Source organism: Balaenoptera borealis (assembly GCF_965194805.1).
Source record: "Balaenoptera borealis genome assembly, chromosome: 5".
In the NCBI taxonomy this organism is placed as follows: Eukaryota; Metazoa; Chordata; class Mammalia; order Artiodactyla; family Balaenopteridae; genus Balaenoptera; species Balaenoptera borealis.
This window is the reverse complement of record NC_138862.1, coordinates 140260971-140281366: the sequence shown is the minus strand read 5'-3', so window position 1 is coordinate 140281366 and position 20396 is coordinate 140260971. Positions and strand designations below refer to the sequence as shown.

The following is a 20396-nucleotide window of genomic DNA, read 5'->3' as shown; positions in this document are numbered from 1 at the left end:
GTGGAGCATGGTCCAGAGAGAAATCTCCAGCACGAAACTTCACAAAGTACTTTTGACATGTTCCGTCAGTCACAGCGCCTTCTCCATACACTGCACAAATCTTTTTTTGCATTTCAGTTGCATTTTCACCTTTCTTGAAATAATAAAGCATAATATGCCAAAAATGTTGCTTTTACTCTTCTATCTTCAATATTAAAATGGTTACACAAAAATTCACCAATTTTGATATGTCTTTTTTTAAATGGATGCTGATATGACAGCTGTCACATACAATCTAACAAAATTGTTTCCAATGAAGTTAAAGACAACTAAGTGCTACTAGAGCCATCTTATGGAAAAAAACCAAACAAACCTTTTGGCCAACCCAATATAACTGAACCACTTTGCTGTACACCTGAAGCTAACACAACATTGTAAACTAACTATATGTTCATTTTTTTTTAATGGTTATTAAAAAAAAAAAGACTAATGTATTGACTGCAACAAGCAAAAGACTTTTGTGCCCAATAAAGTTGACGTTTACTTAAACTCTGGCACAATAATAAAGAATCATAAAAACAGGCTTCCCCAAAGGCTATGTATCCCAATATTTGGCAACTGGGGGCATTAGTCTTAAATTTTGCCATTAAGCCATTTTTCCCAAGAAATCGGCTGAAAGAGCATATTGGAATTTCATAGTATTCTAGCTCCACCAAGTGACGGTTTCATCTTGTTGCTGTGTTCCTGCTCATTTGATAACCTCTGAAGAGGATGCTAACAAAATAATACTTTCTACATAAAATATACTCATCCAGCTGATCAAACTTGAGGGTATTTTTCTCTATTCATTCATGGTTTGAAAAAAATCTTGCATTTGAACTTCTGAAATTCTATCCTTCACTCTGCCTTTCTAAAATATCAATATATCAGCTTGAAATACAAAATCATATAATAACAGGATTTCTAAAATTCATTATTTCACTTTCCATTCTGAGTTTATCATTACTTTTGTTGAGGAAAAAAAATGAATGCAAGTTTCTTATTTCCCCCAGATATTTGTGTTTTAGAAATTAAAGTTTATATAACACAGATTAGTCACCTTATTCTTAAAAAAACTATCCCCATGGAGGAAAGCATCATGGACACTTTTAAAATATAATTTTTGAAAAGCAAGGGTTTCTCTAGCTCAAAATTCCTGTTTCTCTAGCTCAAAAACTACAGAATAATGGGAGAGGCCTTTTTTGTCAAATAAAAAGCTATATTGTATTTCTATTAATAAAAAGTAATATGTTCATTATTCAAAAGAAGTAATTAACTCCTGACATGGAAACATATTTTTAAAAGAGAAAAAAAATTAGAAACTATTTATAATTCCTCCAGCCAAAAGCAGCCAATATTACATTCTTGGTAGATAATATCAGGCTATTTGTTATACATACATTCACATATGTATCTGAGGGGTACAAAAATAGTATCAATATAGTACAAGTAATTTTCTAGTTTTCTTTTTTCTTTATGGAGGTTATAATGTATAACATTATTTTATATAAATGCACAGTCTTCCAAATATGAAAAATATTAACCTTTGTATATCAATGTCTCATTAAACATTTTTGTTGCTGCCAATTTTTCCCTATAACAGACAGCTGTAAATATACAACTTTGCAGAGTATAGTTATATTAATATCAAAAATAATCTTTAAAGCAAAAAGCATTATTAGAAAAAAAGAATTACTACTTCATGAGTAGAGGGGTCATTTCACCAAAATGATATAAAGATTTTAAACGTGTACACACCTAAAGCATAGTTTTAAAATAAAAGCAAAAATTGCCAGAACTAAAATATGTTGACATTATATAAAGAGTTTTTATATTAGGAATTTTACATTATATAAAATGTATGTTATATATGGAAGTTTTACACACTTTTAGCTATTGTTATATTAGATTCTTATATACTTACCAAAAAACAGTAAGAATATAGAAAATTTTAACAACTTAATTAATAAGCATGTTTAAAAGACATATAAAGAATACTAAACCCAAAAATGAAAGAATACCTAGCCTTTTTGAGAACATAATAATGTATATAAAATTGACCATTTGTTACTAATAAAGAAAAATTCAATAATTTTTAATAATTGTTTCCATGTGAATCATAATGCAATTTTTTTTCTTTTTTTTTTAACATCTTTATTGGAGTATAATTGCTTTACAGTGGTGTGTTAGTTTCTGCTTTATAACAAAGTGAATCAGTTATACATATACATATGTTCCCATATCTCTTCCCTCTTGCATCTCCCTCCCTCCCACCCTCCCTATCCTACCCCTCTAGGTGGTCACAGAGCACCGACCTGATCTCCCTGTGCTATGCGGTTGCTTCCCGCTAGCTATCTATTTTACGTTTGGTAGTGGATATATGTCCATGCCACTCTCTCACTTTGTCACATCTTACCCTTCCCCCTCCCCATATCCTCAAGTCCATTCTCTAGTAGGTCTGTGTCTTTATTCCCGTCTTGCCACTAGGTTTTTCATGACCTTTTATTTTTCATAATGCAATTTTAAAATGACATTACAAAGAATTTTTTTAATGCATTTGGAAATTAAGAAATTTTCTAAATAATTCAGACTAAAAGAAAGCATCAACGTGAAAATTAGAGAATACATAGAATTGAATTTTAAGTAAAATAATATCTATTAAAATGCTATTATTTAGCTTGTTAGAAAAGAAGAAAAGCTTAAAATTAATTCATTGAGCTTTAACTTAAGATGCTAGAAAAAGAACAAAATAAAATGGTTAAAAAGATAGAAAGAAAATAAACAGAAGTTAATTTAATAGGTTAAAAGAATCTGAGAAAGAGGATCAGTGAACTAAAAGTTGGCTCTTGGAAAATGCTGATAAAATTGACAAACTTCTAGCAAGACTGATCAAGAATAAAATAGATAACCCTTCTCTAAAAATGTTAAAAATAAAAAAGTGGAAATTATTACAGATGCATCATTATAGAGATTAAAAAGAGACTATTATGAATAATTTTATTCCAATAAATGTAAACACTTAGGTGAAGTGAACAAATTCCATACATACATATATATTTATATATGCATATATACACATACACACACACACACACACACACACACACACACACACAATCACACACTTTACCCAAACTGAGTCAAGGAGGAATTTTTTTTAACTAATTAATCAAACTAGTTAATTAAAGAAATGGAGTCAATAATCCAAAATATTTACACACACACACGTGCGCACACACACACACAAACACACACAGGCCTATACATTTTAACAGGTGAGTTTTAACCAAAAATTTAAGAATTTCCTGGTCCAATCTCACATAAATTCTTACAGAGACTAGAAAAACAAGGTATACTCTCATTTTATGAGGCTAGTACAACATTTTTTTTTTAAAGAAACATTTCTTTGGTTTTTTTTTAATTAATTAATTAATTTATTTATTTTTGGCTGTGTTGGGTCTTCGTTTCTGTGCGAGGGCTTTCTCTGGTTGCAGCAAGCGGGGGACACTCTTCATCACGGTGCGTGGGCCTCTCACTATCGCGGCTTCTCTTGTTGCGGAGCACAGGCTCCAGATGCGCAGGCTCAGTAGTTGTGGCTCATGGGCCTAGTTGCTCCGTGGCATGTGGGATCTTCCCAGACCAGGGCTAGAACCCGTGTCCCCTGCATTGGCAGGCAGATTCTCAACCACTGCGTCACCAGGGAAGCCCAGAGGCTAGTACAACTTTGATACCAAAGATAGTATAGAAGAAAAGGTAATATCACTAGTGAACATAAATAAAAATATCCTAAATAAAACATTAGCAACCTGAATCCCGCAACTAACTAATTTAAAAGATAACACAACATGACTATGCTGTGTTTCCTCCCAAGAAATAAGGTTGGTTTCACATTAGAAAACCTATTAATACAATTCACTATATTGACATTGAAGGAGGAAAGGGCATATGATTATCTCAATAGAATCATAAAAAGTATTTCATTCATTCATTCACTTAAGTATTTATTAGTGCTTACTATGTACCAGGCACTATTCCAGCGGCTGGAAAAAGATCCCTGCCTCCATGAAATTTGTATTTCAATGAAAATACAATGAGATACAGCAGATGGAGAAAAATTAAGCAAGGGAGAGGATTGTAGGATGCCCAAAAGGGGCAGGATCTTGAAATTTTATGTAAGATTGTCAGGTAAAGCCTCACTGAAAAGGTTACATCTGAGAAAACCTGAAGGAGGTGAGAGACTATGCCCCAGAGATATGTGGGGGTCTGAGAATTCTGACAGAAGGCCCAGCCAGGGCAATGGCTCTGGAGAGGAGGGTGCCTGAAGGATCTGAAGAACTTCGTGTCTGGGCAGAGTGGAGGGACATTTGAAGGAGTTGATAGAGCATACATCAGAGAGTAGGAAATAAGATCAGATTGCATAGAGCTTTGTAAGGACCTTGGCTTTTACTGCCACAGAGATAGGATGCCACTGAAAGAGTTGAAGCAAAAAAAAAAAAAAAAGTGACAAGATGTTATTATACTTTAACTGGATCACTCAAATGACCAGGATCACTCAAACAACCGTATCAGAATAGATTGTAGGTGGGAAGGATGAACCAGGGTGACTAGTGAAGATGCTACAGCAATAATCCTGGCAAGAGATGACAGTGGCTTAAACCAGGATGAGAACACTGAGAAGTCAGTGAATTCTGAATATATTTTGAATGTAGAGACAACATTCTTTGCTGACAGATTGGTTATGGGGTCTAAGAGAAAGAAGAGTCAAGGGGAATTCCAAAAGTTTGACCTGTGCAACTAAGAAAATGCAGCATTTATTCATTATTTAATCATTTAAATCAAAAAAAAACCTTTCACCAAACTACAAAAATAAAATATCATTGCATTCAAAAAGAAAGTTTTAGGGCAACCACAGACAGGGGATAAATGGAAAATAAGCTTTTTCACCTGAATAGAGAATTGCATACATTCAAACTCCTAAAGCAAGCAGAGAAATGGGGAGTTATCAAGACACTTAGAGCTACAAGACTGAAATTTGCAAGCAAACTGAGTGCCAACTGGGACCACATTTCCTCAATGCTCCATTATGGCTGTCTCACATCAGTCCCCCAGTGAGAAATGGTCTGCCTTCCAAACATTTTTAAGTCCATTTTTTTTGGAACTCAGGATATATTATTCTCATAAAAACAATGTTACAGGCAGGGTAGAACAGCCCACAGAAGTCCACTTAACTCATACCATAGATGAATTATATCGTTACTAATAGGCCCAAAGAACCCAACCATCATTGACAGTATTGTTCCTCAAGGAAAACCAGGGCCAACTTCTACCCCAGACACCATAGTGCTAGTTTCCTCTTGATGTACACCTAGGAGTGGGAAGGTAAATTGTCCCCACCTGCTATCCAAAGCCACAGCAGGGGAGATTCCAGTGGTTCCATAAGCATCAGGAAGAAAAATTAGGAAATAAAAAAGCATCCCCCAATCCTAGACCTCCGCACCCTCTTACCCCAACAAAATCTCCAGCTAGACAGTCTCACCGTAACCAGTGGCAGCCAGGAAGAGTCCCAAGCACACCTGGATGCCTCCAGGATCAGAACTTTTGGTCCAGTCCCAGTGAAATGGAGCAGGACCCTATGGTCCTTCCTCCCCATGTCCTCAGCCCGCCTTTTGTCTGTGGAAAAACTACCCAAACAATAAGTTTAATCAGAGAAATGAGAAAATGCAGAAACAAAGGAAAACAGGCAAGCCAGACCAAATAATAATAGTTCAGTCATTAAGCAAAGTCAAGGACCTTTAGTCCTCTTCAAGGGCTATAGATAATATTCTAAGCCGTATCCTGTGAGCTGTCTTGTAGATACTAAAACCCTCATCAGGTGGAAGAAGTTAACTACATGATGACCAGACTGTAGCCACGACATAAGCTGCCACAATTCCGACAGCTGGCCTCAAAAAATGGGAACAAACTGACCCTGGAACTGAAGACTAACTGTACTTAAAACACTCAAGATGACGCTAATCAGACCACTGATGACCAATTTCAAGATGACCGTCAGAGCGGCCTGTGCTGTTTCTGCACATAGCCCCCTCCCTCTGCCTATAAAAGCTCTTGCCCCTGATTGTCAGCGGGGGGAGTGAGCCTTTGGACAGGAGTCCGCCACCCTCACCCCCAAGTTGTGGCCTCTGAAATAAAGCAAACTTTCCTTTCCACCAACCTTGCCTCTTTATTGGCTTTTGAGCAGCGAGCAGCAGGACCCCACTTTCTGTTACACCAGCTTGCTCTGTGAAGAGGACTTCTGGCAACCAGGCCTGGAGATGAGTCGTCAGGTCAAGATTCCTGTCTAAGATAAGTTTTTGGGTTCTGTATTCAATCAAGAGCTATCTGAACTGTAGCATATAAATATTATCAATAGGAGATTAGGGGATAATAAGGTATTCCCTTTGCTGATGCAGAAGAAACCAAGAACACATTATTGGGCCAGAGAGGCCCACTGGCCTGTCCTTCACAGCACAGGACAGTGGGTAAATGGACTTCCTGCAGATGCTCTACAGCGCCCTTGGGAGACAAATGGGTAACAGTCACAGTTTCCCCATTTTTCATGAAGAGGAAATGAAGCCCAGAAAGTATAAGTGGCGGACTTCCAGAAAGATTTTCAAAAAATAAGAAGCGAAACTTCCAAAGTCAGACTCGCCTCTCTCTAGGTGAAAAGTCCTGCATCAAGTGCAAGTATTTCCTGTTGAGACTTACTGAAAATTCTTTTGGGATTTGTTGATGAGAGCTAAGCATTGCTCAGGTCTCATGGGGTGGGGGAAAAATGATAATTTATAACTGTGACATTTTGCAAATGTTTCAACCTCTGCAGAGCTAATTATGTTTCCTAGGGCTTTTCCTAGATTTTTCTTGACTGTTTGAATTAGTGATGAATTACTTGGCATAGCTCTTCTGATTACATATGAAATTAAATCTTCTTACTTCTAGTGGGTTTTACTCCCTTTACTTCTTTTCTCATTATCTGGACTACTCAGAAAGAATACTGATATCTACTCTCATTTCACACAAATGTGTTAGATAATTTTTATGCATACATGTCAGACTTACCAAATTCATCTTCCAACTCTAGAAAAAATAACCTTGTAGTCCACTTTATGCTCAAGTTATCGTTATATATCTTTATATATATAGATACAAAATATCTTTACATTTTATTAGGTAACTCCACCTTTCCGTCACAAACAGGACTTCTCAGAAATCTTTTTGAGGCTGTAAGACGTAATACAGTTTTCAAAAGAACTACGACAAATACACAATGTAGAAAAGATAAAGAGAAAAATGGACATGATAGTGACAATAGATGCCTCTTATTCTTCAGTTATTTAATCTATAAGAAATTCTTGTTACACTTTCATCTGGCATCTCAGTTGAAGTTCTTCTTTAAGGCATTCAGCAGGCGTGCCTTCTAGAAACTTTTCCTCATTCTAGTAAAAAGAGTAATGTACACTTTAGGAGGGTTCATTTTTTTTTTTTTTCAATTCACTTCTGAAAAGAGAAGATGCCAGCCTTCTCTGACTTCATATGTAATCAGATGGAAGGCCCTTAATCCGCTGTCTCCCAGTGTTAAGCAGGCAGTTAGCTAGGCAGGAGCAGAGAAGGGGGTGGGGACACAGGCCAAATGGCTGGAAACCACGCATCTTGTAAACAGCGGGGGTCCTTGGGCAAACAAAGAAAAGCGGGAACCTCCAGACTGACAGGAAACCACATATTTTGGGGTGATAGCTGTCCTGCAGGCAGACAAAGAAAGGGGAGAAAAGGCAGGAATCTCTGGCATTCGAATGTAACTTTTTGCTCATTATGACTTCATTACAATAAAATTAGCCTTGCAGATAAGAAGTTCCCATCATGCACCACGGCAATGACACTTCCCTTCAAGGCTAAATAAGGACACAAATCCCTCCTCCCCTCGGGAAGGTGGAGCTGGGCTGAAAATCAGGGAATACGACCCCCCACACCCCTCCCTCCCCAGTGACTATTCTGCCTCTTCCTTTCTGTGCTCCACATAACCGGCTTGCCAAAGACACTCTGGCCAACTACTCACCTGAGCCTGCCCACTCTCCCCTTGAAAGCGTATTATGGCTTAAATAAACCCTCACTTTGCTTTCTTGACTCCTCCTGTCTCATCTCCAGATACTTTCTGCAATGAGACAGGAACTTTTCACCAGGAACATCTTGGCAGAGGCAGCCAGGAGAACTCCATGAGCCTCAGCCTCTCGCCTCCCTTGTGCTTGAGGCACTGCCTGACTTCCCACTTGTCTCTCTCTCCCCCCCCACCCCGCCCCCCCGATTCTCTGTCGCATTTTGGGACCTACTGCAACTACGTGGCCACAGGTGGAGCCATAAAATCCCCTAGGGCGCTTGTCCCAGGAAATCTCCCACCAGAGGAGTGGGGTCGTGGAAGGGACTAGAGAGAGGATAAGTCTGTCTGCCCGCCTCAAGGCGAGTTCCACGCGACCGACGTTTTAGGCACACAGTTAAAAGCATAACACCGCCTCCTCCCCAGGGCTACCCTTATAGGCTTATTATTGGTCTACCTATGCCTGACTATCCTTCTCTCCTCGCTGCACCCCTACCTCACTCTTACTTTCGTGCCTTACTGTGCTGGAAACGGGAGAAAAGAAATCTGCCAGGCATTTTCCAACCTCGCCCTAGGTTTTGCACTTCTCACTGTACAGGGCACGTCAGGAAAAGTTTCCAGACATCTTCACAGGCAGCTAGGGACCTGAACCATGGGAGCTTTGCCCTCTGGGTTTGCCTTATCCACCAGTTAATTAACTGTCATCAGGTCCAATTGTGTGGAAATATAAAATGCAACCTTACTTAGAGTTTGTCCCGTGGTTGCTGCCTCTTCAGTCCCTTCAGGAGCTCCCTGGCGCCGCGGGCAGTCTGTGCGTGTACCCCCAGGCGTTGGGAAAGGGGACGGTCCCCTGCTGCACAGTTGGGACCCATGGTGGTGGGACCGTGAGGGTGCCACTCTTCATCCCCCAGCGCTGGGCCGCAGTTCATGGACCGCCAGGCAACGGGAATCTGTCCCCGCCCCCATCTCCACCCCCGCCTCGCCCTGCAGGGCGGGGCAACTCACCGCAGGGAGCGGGGCGCACAGGGCCACTCTCTGGGGATACATGCCCAGGCGGTGACCTGCCCTGCGTCTGCCTCAACTATAACACCATCCTATAGGGACTTCCCTGGCGGTCCAGTGGTTAAGACTCTGCGCTTCCACTGCAGGGGGCTGGAGTGGGTTGGATCTCTGGTCAGAGGACTAAGATCCCACATGCTGCGCAGCGAGGTCACAAAAGAAAAAAAGAAAATACCATCCTACAGTTATAAAATACCATCCTCTTTTGCAAAAGGCAGGGAAAATGGACAGAAGTTTCTTATGTTCAGGCTCTTACGGCCCTAAGAAAGAACCCGGAGCTATGCAAGTCCTAGGTTAGGGAAACCTTGCTGGCTGGGACTCATTCAGGCTCCACAAATGCCCTCTCTAGTGACATCCCTGGAGGAACCCAAGCCCCATCTTCAGCCTCTCCCCCTTCCGTACCAGAAGGGCAGCCAGAGCTTCTTTGCCCCCTTCAGGAAGTAGTAGGTGGGCCTCAGGACAAAGTCCACACCCCTTGTTCTTTGTCTAACCTCAACCACTGCTGCACTTGCTTAGACAGTTTCTCAGAGGACCCTAGCCGGTTCACCAAAGAATTCCAGGGACCGACTCTCTCCTTTGACCTTACCTGGAAGGACCTAAATATTCTTCTTTCCCACTGCTGCACCACTGAGGAAAAGACGCTTATTTGGCTCAAACATATGCTGATGGATTACACGTTGCCCAACCTCATCAATACCCTGTGGGCCTTACCCCAGTGCCTCTAATGGATCCCAGCTGGGACTAACGGCCAGGCCAACCTGGTATCACTGGTAGGGATCACATGATCCTTTGCCTCATTGAAGGGATGAAATGATGCATAATTAAACCTGTTAACTATCATAAGGTTAAAGAGATCACCCAAGGCCAAAATGAAAATCCAGCCCTATTCAGGCCCAAATGCCCTCAGAAAGTATAGGAATGTAGACCTAAACATTTTAGAGGGACACACTGTATTTGTAACTCACTTCATTAACCAGTCTGCCCCTGACATCACTGGAAGCTTCAAAAGCTTGTCATGGGACCCCAAGACCCCCTCAACCTTCTTACTGATACGGTCTTTAAAAATAGAGACTAGGCTGAAGAGGAAAGGAAGGAACAGCGTGACTTAAGAAAGCAAAGATGGAAAGCCAGGCTTCTGGCAGCCATCATGACAAGACCTAAAACACCTCCTGGGAGGAGCTTCAAGAGGCTGAAGAGTAAGACGCGGAGATCACCTTCCTCCCCACAAATACATCGGAAATACATCTACATCTACAAATACATCTACAAATACATCTATGTGGAACAACTCCTACAGAACACCTACTGAACGCTGGCAGAAGACCTCAGACCTCCCAAAAGGTAAGAAACTCCCCACGTACCTGAGTAGGGCAAAAGAAAAAAGAAAAACCAGTGACAAAAGAATAGGGATGGGACCTGCACCAGTGGGAGGGAGCTGTGAAGGAGGAAAGGTTTCCACGCATTAGGAAGCCCCTTCACGGGCGGAGACTGCTGGTGGCAGAGGGGGGAGCTTCGGAGCCAAGGAGGAGAGCGCAGCAACAAGGGTGCGGAGGGCAAAGCGGAGAGAGTCCCGCACAGAGGATCGGTGCCGACCAGCACTCACCAGCCCGAGAGGCTTGTCTGCTCACCCGCTGGGGCAGGCAGGGGCTGGGAGCTGAGGCTTGGGCTTCGGAGGGCAGATCCCAGGGAGAGGACTGGGGTTGGCGGCGTGAACACAGCCTGAAGGGGCTAGTCCACCACAGCTAGCCAGGAGGGAGTCCGGGAAAAAGTCTGGAGCTGCCGAACAGGCAAAAGACTTTTTCTTGCCTCTCTGTTTCCTGGTGCACGAGGAGAGGGAATTAAGAGCACTGCTTAAAGGAGCTCCAGAGACGGGGGCAATCCACGGCGATCAGCGCAGACCCCAGAGACAGGCATGAGACGCTAAGGCTGCTGCTGCCGCCACCAAGAAGCCTGTGTGCAATCACAGGTCACTATACACACCTCCCCTCCTGGGAGCCTGGGCCGCACTGTCAGGGTCCCGTGATCCAAGGACAACTTCCACAGGAGAACGCAAGGCGCGCCTCAGGCTGTTGCAACGTCACGCCGGCTGCCGCAGGCTTGCCCCGCATCCGTACCCTTCCCTTCCCGCGGCCTGAGTGAGCCAGAGCCCCCAAAGCAGCTGCTCCTTTAACCACGTCCTGTCTGAGCAAAGAACAAACACCCTCAGGCGACCTACATGCAGAGGCGGGGCCAAATCCAAAGCTGAACCCCAGGAGCTGTGCGAACAAAGAAGAGAAAGGGAAATCTCTCCCAGCAGCCTCAGGAGCAGCGGACTAAATTTCCACAATCAACTTGATGTGCCCTGCATCTGTGGAATAACTGAATAGACAACGAGTCATCCCAAAATTGAGGCAGTGGACTTTGGGAGCAAAGATATATATATTTTTTTTTCCCTTTTGCTCTTTCTGTGAATGTGTATGTGTATGCTTCTGTGTGTAATTTTGTCTGTATAGCTTTGCTTTTACCATTTGGCCTAGGGTTCTGTCTGTCCGTTTTTTTTGTTTGTTTTTTGTTTTTTCTTAGTATAGTTTTTAGTGCTTGTTGTCATTGGTGGATTTCTTATTGGGTTTGGTTGCTCACTTCTTTCTTTCTTTTTTTTATTACTTTAAAAAATGTTTAATAATTATTTTTTATTTTAATAACTTTTTAATTTAATTTTACTTTATTTTATCTTCTTCTTTCTTTCTTTCTTTTTTTTCTCCCTTTTATTCTGAGCTGTGTGGATGACAGGCTCTTGGTGCTCCAGCCAGGCATCAGGGCTGTGCCTCTGTGGTGAGAGAGCCAACTTCAGGACACTGGTCCACAAGAGACCTCCCAGCTCCATGTAATACCAAATGGCGAAAATCTCCCAGAGATCTCCATCTCAATGCCAAGACCCAGCTCCACTCAACGAACAGCAAGCTGCAGTGCTGGACACCCTATGCCAAGCAACTAGCAAGGCAGGAACAGAACCCCACCCATTAGCAGAGAGGCTGCCTAAAATCATAATAAGGCAACTGACACCCGAAAACGCACCACCAGACGTGGACCTGCCCACTAGAAAGACAACATCCAGCCTCATTCACCAGAACACAGGCACTAGTCCCCTCCACTAGGAAGCCTACACAACCCACTGAACCAAATGTAGCCACTGGGGGCAGACAGCAAAAATGACGGGGCCTACAAACCTGCAGCCTGAGGAAAGGAGACCCCAAACACAGCAAGATAAGCCAAATGAGAAGACAGAGAAACACACAGCAGATGAAGGAGCAAGATAAAAACCCACCAGACCTAACAAATGAGGAGGAAATAGGCAGTCTACCTGAAAAAGAATTCAGAATAATGATAGTACAGATGAACCAAAATCTTGGAAATAAAACGTAGAAAATACAAGAAACGTGTAACAAGGACCTAGAAGAACTAAAGAAAACATAAACAGTGATGAACACACAATAAATGAAATTAAAAATTCTCTAGAAGGGATCAATAGCAGAATAACTGAGGCAGAAGAATGAAAAATTGACCTGGAAGATAAAATAGTGGAAATGACTACTGCAGAGCAGAATAAAGAAAAAAGAATGAAAGAAATGAGGACAGTGTCAGAGACCTCTGGGACGACATTAAACACACCAACATTCGAATTATAGGGATCCCAGAAGAAGAAGAGAAAAAGAAAGGGACTGAGAAAATATTTGAAGAGATTATAGTTGAGAACTTCCCTAATATGGGAAAGGAAATAGTTAATCAAGTCCAGGAAGCACAGAGAGTCCCATACAGGATAAATCCAAGGAGAAACATGCCAAGACACATATTAATCAAGTTATCAAAAGTTAATTACAAAGAAAAAATATTAAAAGCAGCAAGGGAAAAACAACAAATAACATACAAGGGAATCCCCATTAGGTTAACAGCTGATCTTTCAGCAGAAACTCTGCAAGCCACAAGGGAGTGCCAGGACACATTTAAAGTGATGAAGGAGAAAAACCTACAACCAAGATTACTCTACCCAGCAAGGATCTCATTCAGATTTGATGGAGAAAGTAAAACCTTTACAGACAAGCAAAAGCTAAGAGAATTCAGCACCACCAAACCAGCTTTACAACAAATGCTAAGGGAACTTCTCTAGGCAGGAAACACAAGAGAAGGAAAAGACCTACAATAACAAACCCAAAACAATTAAGAAAATGGTAATAAGAACATACATATCGATAATCACCTTAAATGTAAATGGATTAATTGCTCCAACCAAAAAACGTAGACTGGCTGAATAGATACAAAAACAAGACCTGTATATATGCTGTCTACAAGACACCCACCTCAGACCTAGGGACACATGCAGACTGAAAGTGAGGGAATGGAAAAAGATATTCCATGCAAATGGAAATCAAAGGAAAGCTGGAGTAGCAATTCTCATATCAGACAAAATAGACTTTAAAACAAAGACTATTACGAGAGACAAAGAAGGTCACTAAATAATGATCAAGGGATCAATCCAAGAAGAAGATATAACAATTGTAAATACTTATGCACCCAACATAGGAGCACCTCAATACATAAGGCAAATACTAAGAGCCATAAAAGGGGAAATCGACAGTAACACAATCATAGTAGGGGATTTTAACACCCCACTTTCACGAATGGACAGATCATCCAAAATGAAAATAAATAAGGAAACACAAGTTTTAAATGATACATTAAACAAGATGGACTTAATTGATATTTATAGGACATTCCATCCAAAAACAACAGAATACACTTTCTTCTCAAGTGCTCATGGAACAATCTCCAGGATAGATCATATCTTGGGTCACAAATCAAGCCTTGGTAAATTTAAGAAAATTGAAATCGTATCAAGTATCTTTTCCAACCACAGCACTATGGACTAGATATCAATTACAGGAAAAAATCTGTAAAAAATACAAACACATGGAAGCTAAACAATACACTGCTTAATAACCAAGAGATCACTGAAGAAATCAAAGAAGAAATCAAAAAATATCAAGAAACAAATGACAATGAAATCACGATGACCCAAAACCTATGGGATGCAGCAAAAGCAGTTCTAAGAGGGAAGTTTATAGCAATACAATCCTACCTTAAGAAACAAGAAACATCTCAAATAAACAACCTAACCTTACACCTAAAGCAGTTAGAGAAAGAAGAACAAAAAAACCCCAAAGTTAGCAGAAGGAAAGAAATCATAAAGATCAGATCAGAAATAAATGGAAAAAAAATGAAGGAAATGATAGCAGAGATCAATGAAACTAAAACCTGGTTCTTTCAGAAGATAAACAAAATTGATACACCATTAGCCAGACTTACCAAGAAAAACAGGGAGAAGACTCAAATCAATAGAATTAGAAATGAAAAAGGAGAAATATCACCTGACACGGCAGAAATACAAAGGATCATGAGAGATTACTACAAGCCACTATATGCCAATAAAATGGACAACCTGGAAGAAATGGACAGATTTGTAGAAATGCACAATCTTCCAAGACTGAACCAGGAAGAAATAGAAAATATGAACAGACGAATCACAAGCACTGAAATTGAAATTGTGATTAAAAATCTTCCAACAAACAAAAGCCAAGGACCTGATGGCTTCACAGGCGAATTCTATCAAACATTTAGAGAAGAGCTAACACCTATCCTTCTCACACTCTTCCAAAATATAACAGAGGGAGGAACACTCCCAAACTCATTGTACGAGGTCACCATCACCCTGATACCAAAACCAGACAAGGATGTCACAAAGAAAGAAAACTACAAGCCAATATCACTGATGAACATAGACGCAAAAATCCTCAACCAAATACTAGCAAACAAAATACAACAGCACATTAAAAGGATCATACACCATGATCAAGTGGGGTTTATCCCAGGAATGCAAGGATTCTTCAATATATGCAAATATATCAATGTGATACACCATATTAACAAACTGAAGGAGAAAAACCATATGATCATCTCAATAGATGCAGAGAAAACTTTCAACAAAATTCAACACCCATTTATGATAAAAACCCTCCAGAAAGCAGGCATAGAGGGAACTTACCTCAACATAATAAAGGCCATATATGACAAACCCACAGCCAACATCATCCTCAATGTTGAAAAACTGAAACCATTTACACTAAGATCAGGAACAAGACAAGGTTGTCCACTCTCACCACTATTATTCAACATAGTTTTGGAAGTTTTAGCCACAGCAATCAGAGAAGAAAAATAATTAAAAGGAATCCAAATTGGAAAAGAAGAAGTAAAGCTGTCACTGTTAACAGATGACATGATACTATACATAGAGAATCCTAAAGATGCTACCAGAAAACTACTAGAGCTAATCAATGAATTTGGTAAACTAGCAGGATACAAACTTAATGCACAGAAATCTCTTGCATTCCTATACACTAATGATGAAAAATCTGAAAGTGAAATTAAGAAAACACTCCCATTTACCATTGCAACAAAAAGAATAAAATATCTAGGAATAAACCTACCTAAGGAGACAAAGACCTGTATGCAGAAAATTATAAGACACTGATGAAAGAAATTAAAGATGATACAAATAGATGGAGAGATATACCGTGTTCTTGGATTGGAAGAATCAACATTGTAAAAATGACTCTACTACCCAAAGCAATCTACAGATTCAATGCAATCCCTATCAAACTACCACTGGCATTTTTCACAGAACTAGAACAAAATATTTCACAATTTGTATGGAAACACAAAAGACTCCGAATAGCCAAAGCAATCTTGAGAAAATAAAACGGAGCTGGAGGAATCAGGCTCCTGGACTTCAGACTATACTACAAAGCTACAGTAATCAAGACAGTATGGTACTGGCACAAAAACAGAAATATAGATCAATGGAACAGGATAGAAAACCCAGAGATAAACCCACAAAAATATAGTCACCTTATCTTTGATAAAGGAGGCAAGGATATACAGTGGAGAAAAGACAGCCTCTTCAATAAGTGGTGCTGGGAAAACTGGACAGCTACATGTAAAAGAATGAAATTAGAACAATCCCTAATACCATACACAAAAACAAACTCAAAATGGATTAAAGACCTAAATGTAAGGCCAGGCACCATCAAACTCTTAGAGGAAAACATAGGCAGAACACTCTATGACATAAATCACAGCAAGATCCTTTTTGACCCAGCTCCTAGAGAAATGGAAATAAAAACAAAAATAAACAAATGGGACCTAATGAAACTTAAAAGCTTTTGCACAACAAAGGAAACCATAAATAAGACAAAAAGACAACCCTTAGAATGGGAGAAAATATTTGCAAATGAAGCAACTGACAAAGGTTTAATCTCCAAAATTTACAAGCAACTCATGCAACTCAATATCAAAAAAACAAACAACCCAATCCAAAAATGGGCAGAAGACCTAAATAGACATTTCTCCAAAGAAGATATACAGATTGCCAACAAACACATGAAAGAATGCTGAACATCCTTAATCATTAGAGAAATGCAAATCAAAACTACAATGAGATATCATCTCACACTGCTCAGAATGGCCATCATCAAAAAATCTACAAACAGTAAATGCTGGAGAGGGTGTGGAAAAAAGGGAACCCTCTTGCACTGTTGGTGGGAATGTAAATTGATACAGCCACTATGGAGAACAGTATGAAGGTTCCTTAAAAAACTAAAAATAGAACTACCATGTGACCCAGCAATCCCACTACTGGGCATATAACCTGAGAAACCCATAATTCAAAAAGAGTCATGTACCACAATGTTCATTGCAGCACTATTTACAATAGCCAGGACATGGAATTAACCTAAGTGTCCATCGACAGATGAATGGATAAAGAAGATGTGGCATATATATACAATGGAATATTATTCAGCCATAAAAGGAAACGAAATTGAGTTATTTGTAGTGAGGTGGGTGGACCTAGAGTCTGTCATACAGAGTGAAGTAAGTCAGAAAGAGAAAAACAAATATTGTATGCTAACACTTATATATGGAATCTAAAAAAAAGAAAAAAATGGTCATGAAGAACCTGGGGCAAGATGGGAATAAAGACACAGACCTACTAGAGAATGGACTTGAGGATACGGGGAGGGGGAAGGGTAACCTGGGACAAAGTGAGAGAGTGGCATGGACATATATACACTTCCAAATGTAAAATATATAGCTAGTGGGAAGCAGCCACTTAGCACAGGGAGATCAGCTCGGTGCTTTGTGACCACCTAGAAGGGTGGGATAGGGAGGGAGACGCAAGAGGGAAGAGATATGGGGATATATGTATATGTATAACTGATTCACTTTGTTATAAAGCAGAAACTAACACACCATTGTAAAGCAATTATACTCCAATAAAGATGTTTTTAAAAAATCCAAACACCTCCTTGTCACCCCAAAAGTACTCCCTGAAGACTCCTGCCAGGAAAGAGAGGCTGTTTTAGCTGTGAGAGCCCCAAACACTGGAGCAAGGAATGCTCAGGAAGCAGGTCCCAGCCTGTTAGGGAAACCACTGACTGAAACCGCCCACCCTGGCCAGGCACCACAGTAACCATCTGCATGAGTTATTTTACGACAGGAAATCCTGGTGAGGAACACGGAACTAACAAGCCACCACCAACCAGAAGAATTCGGCAAAGGTCAAAAGGAGAGAGACGACACCAGTCCATAAGTCAATATGTCCTAGCAACCTCCCAGAATCCTCCTTGCTGGAATCCATCTTGGCTGAGCAATGCGCACGCCACCAGGAAGGACCCTGAGTCTGAATGATAGGCCAGAGACAACCCAGAAACTAACCCCATCACCATAAAACCCGAGACTGTGAGCCACGTGGCAGAGCAGTTCTCCTGCGTTCCCTTACCCTCCTGCTCTCTGCTTGGGTGCCCCTTCCCAATAACATTTCCTGCTTTGTCAGCACATGTGTCTCCTCAGACAATTCATTTCCGAGTGTTAGACAAGAGCCCACTCTCGGGCCCTGGAAGGGTCCCTCTTCCTGCAACAAGCCTACACCCAAGACGCCATGCCCACTCTGCAAGAATATGGGCCACTGAAGGAGGGAATGCCCCCAGCTCTGAAGGGAGTGAGGAAGCTCCCCGACGCCAGTCATGGCAATGGTTGACTGGGGGACCTGAGACGTCCCAAGGCTCCCAAGAAGACAGTCATCATCACACAGGAGGAACCACGGGTGACCATTGACATGGCAGGTAAACTTGTCCAGTTTCTAGTGGACATGGGAGCCACTTACTCTGTCCTGACTTCTCATGCTGGACCCCTTGCCCCTGAAACCTCTATTGTTGGGGTAGAAGGAAAACGAAAGCTAAAACATTTCACCACCCCTCTAACCTGCACCTGGGGAAAGACCCTTATAACTCACGAGTTTCTTGTCGTGCCTAATGCCCCAGCCCATTATTGGAAAGGGATTTTCTCCCAGCCTTGGGGGGCAACTCTTACTCCCCCTGAAAACCAAAACCAAGGAATATTTTTTTCTGCTCTATGTATTATACAGGACACAAAATATTCCCCCAGAAATTTAAAAAACTTATAGATCCACAGGTCTGGGATCAGGGAATCCCAGGAAAACAAAGTTTGTCACTCCTATAAAAATCACTTAAAGGAGGCTAATAACCTCCCTTCCAGGCATCAATACCCTCTATTTCCAGTAAACTCTCTATTTCTCTGCTCTTTTGCTTCTCGTGAAGTCACGTCTCCTTTAACCACACCCATCCTAAGGGTCCTCCTTGTTGTTCACATCAGCACAGCTCCAGTTGACAAGCATCCACTATGCCAGGGGTCCCCAAGAGCAGAAGGTGAGCGGCGGACGAACGAGTGAAGCTTCATCTGTATTTACAGCCGCTCCCCATCGCTCGCAGTACCGCCTGAGCTCCGCCTCCTGTCAGCATTATGGTGAGTTGTATAATTATTTCATTATATATTACAATGTAATAATAATAGAAATAAAGTGCACAATAAATGTAATGTGCTTGAATCATCCCCAAACCATTCCCCCACCCCCCAGTCCATGAAAAAATTATCTTCCATGAAACCGGTCCCTGGTGGCAAAAAGGTTGGGGACCGCTGCTCTGTCCAACTCCATGAATGCCATTGCTAAAGTTACTAAGTCATCTGACTGTTGGATCTGCCCCGGCAACCACACCTCCCCAGAGGACTTATATCTTTTAGGACTCCCCGCCTCCTTGGGCGACCTGATGGACTAACAGCAAAATATGCTGGGTTCTCATTTACCACCCAGTAAGGAAGGAAGGACTGGGGCAGGAACCAACTGGGGGCCAAATTCTCTGGAACAGACACCCGCCTCCAAATCAGAGGAAAGGGTATTTCAGCTTTCAGGCAAAGCTAGCCTCTGTTTTTCTGGTATTAGCATCCAGAGACAAAAATTAAGATGGCTTAATGAAACATACTACAATCACACTCTAATTTTTAGTAATCACAGGTGGGTGACAGACACCAACTAGACTGCCAATATCCAACATGTGGGGGATGTCACTATCTGGTGGAAGAACCTAGTGACTGGAATAAACAAAACTAAAGCTCACAATAAAAACATGATAATGGTTAACAATACACAAGAGAAAGCCAACACAGGGAGTAGACAATATTCCAAACTAATGTTTAATATAACTAATAACTATATTCAGATGTACTCCAATTTCTCCCTGTTACAGCTGCTGTATCAAAACTTGAGGTGCCAAGGGAGAAAAAAAAAAAACACCACGGCTTCAAAAATCTCCAACTTTAAATGACGATGCGTCAGGATTTCAACACATCCCACCTGAAGATGGGGACCATCAACACCCACTGGGCAAGGTTGCTGCTTCCTTCTACTCCCCACTAACCATCTCCGCCACTATAAACAACCCCGAGACCCCTCTCTCTGACAGAAAAGCAAAGAGATCTGGACCCTCAGGTAAGGAAAATGCCCATGCTCAGCTGGAAGCAGTTACAGAAGAGGGACTATTGACCCTTGACCCTTAAAAGATTTTAAGGGTCCAGACTCCTTGGGGGTGGAATGTTACAGCAGGCAGGTAGCTAGATACAAGCAGAGAAAGGGGGGAATGGGCCAGGTGTCAGGAAACTACATATCTTGTAAACAACAGGGGTCCTTGGGCAGACAAAGGAAAGCAGGAACCTCCAGACTGACAGGAAACCACACATTTGGGGGTGATAA

The 20396-nt window shown here is 41.3% G+C and overlaps 1 pseudogene across 1 annotated transcript in view; it reads right to left on the bottom strand.

The window, feature by feature from the left end:
* Positions 1-2146: 2146 nt before the first annotated feature.
* LOC309629083 (centromere protein U pseudogene) overlaps positions 2147-20396 on the bottom strand; it is a 385624-nt pseudogene continuing 367374 nt past the window's right edge. The window contains exon 2 of the transcript XR_014249509.1: positions 2147-2268. The product of XR_014249509.1 is annotated as a centromere protein U pseudogene (transcript). The remainder of the gene's footprint in view (positions 2269-20396) is intronic.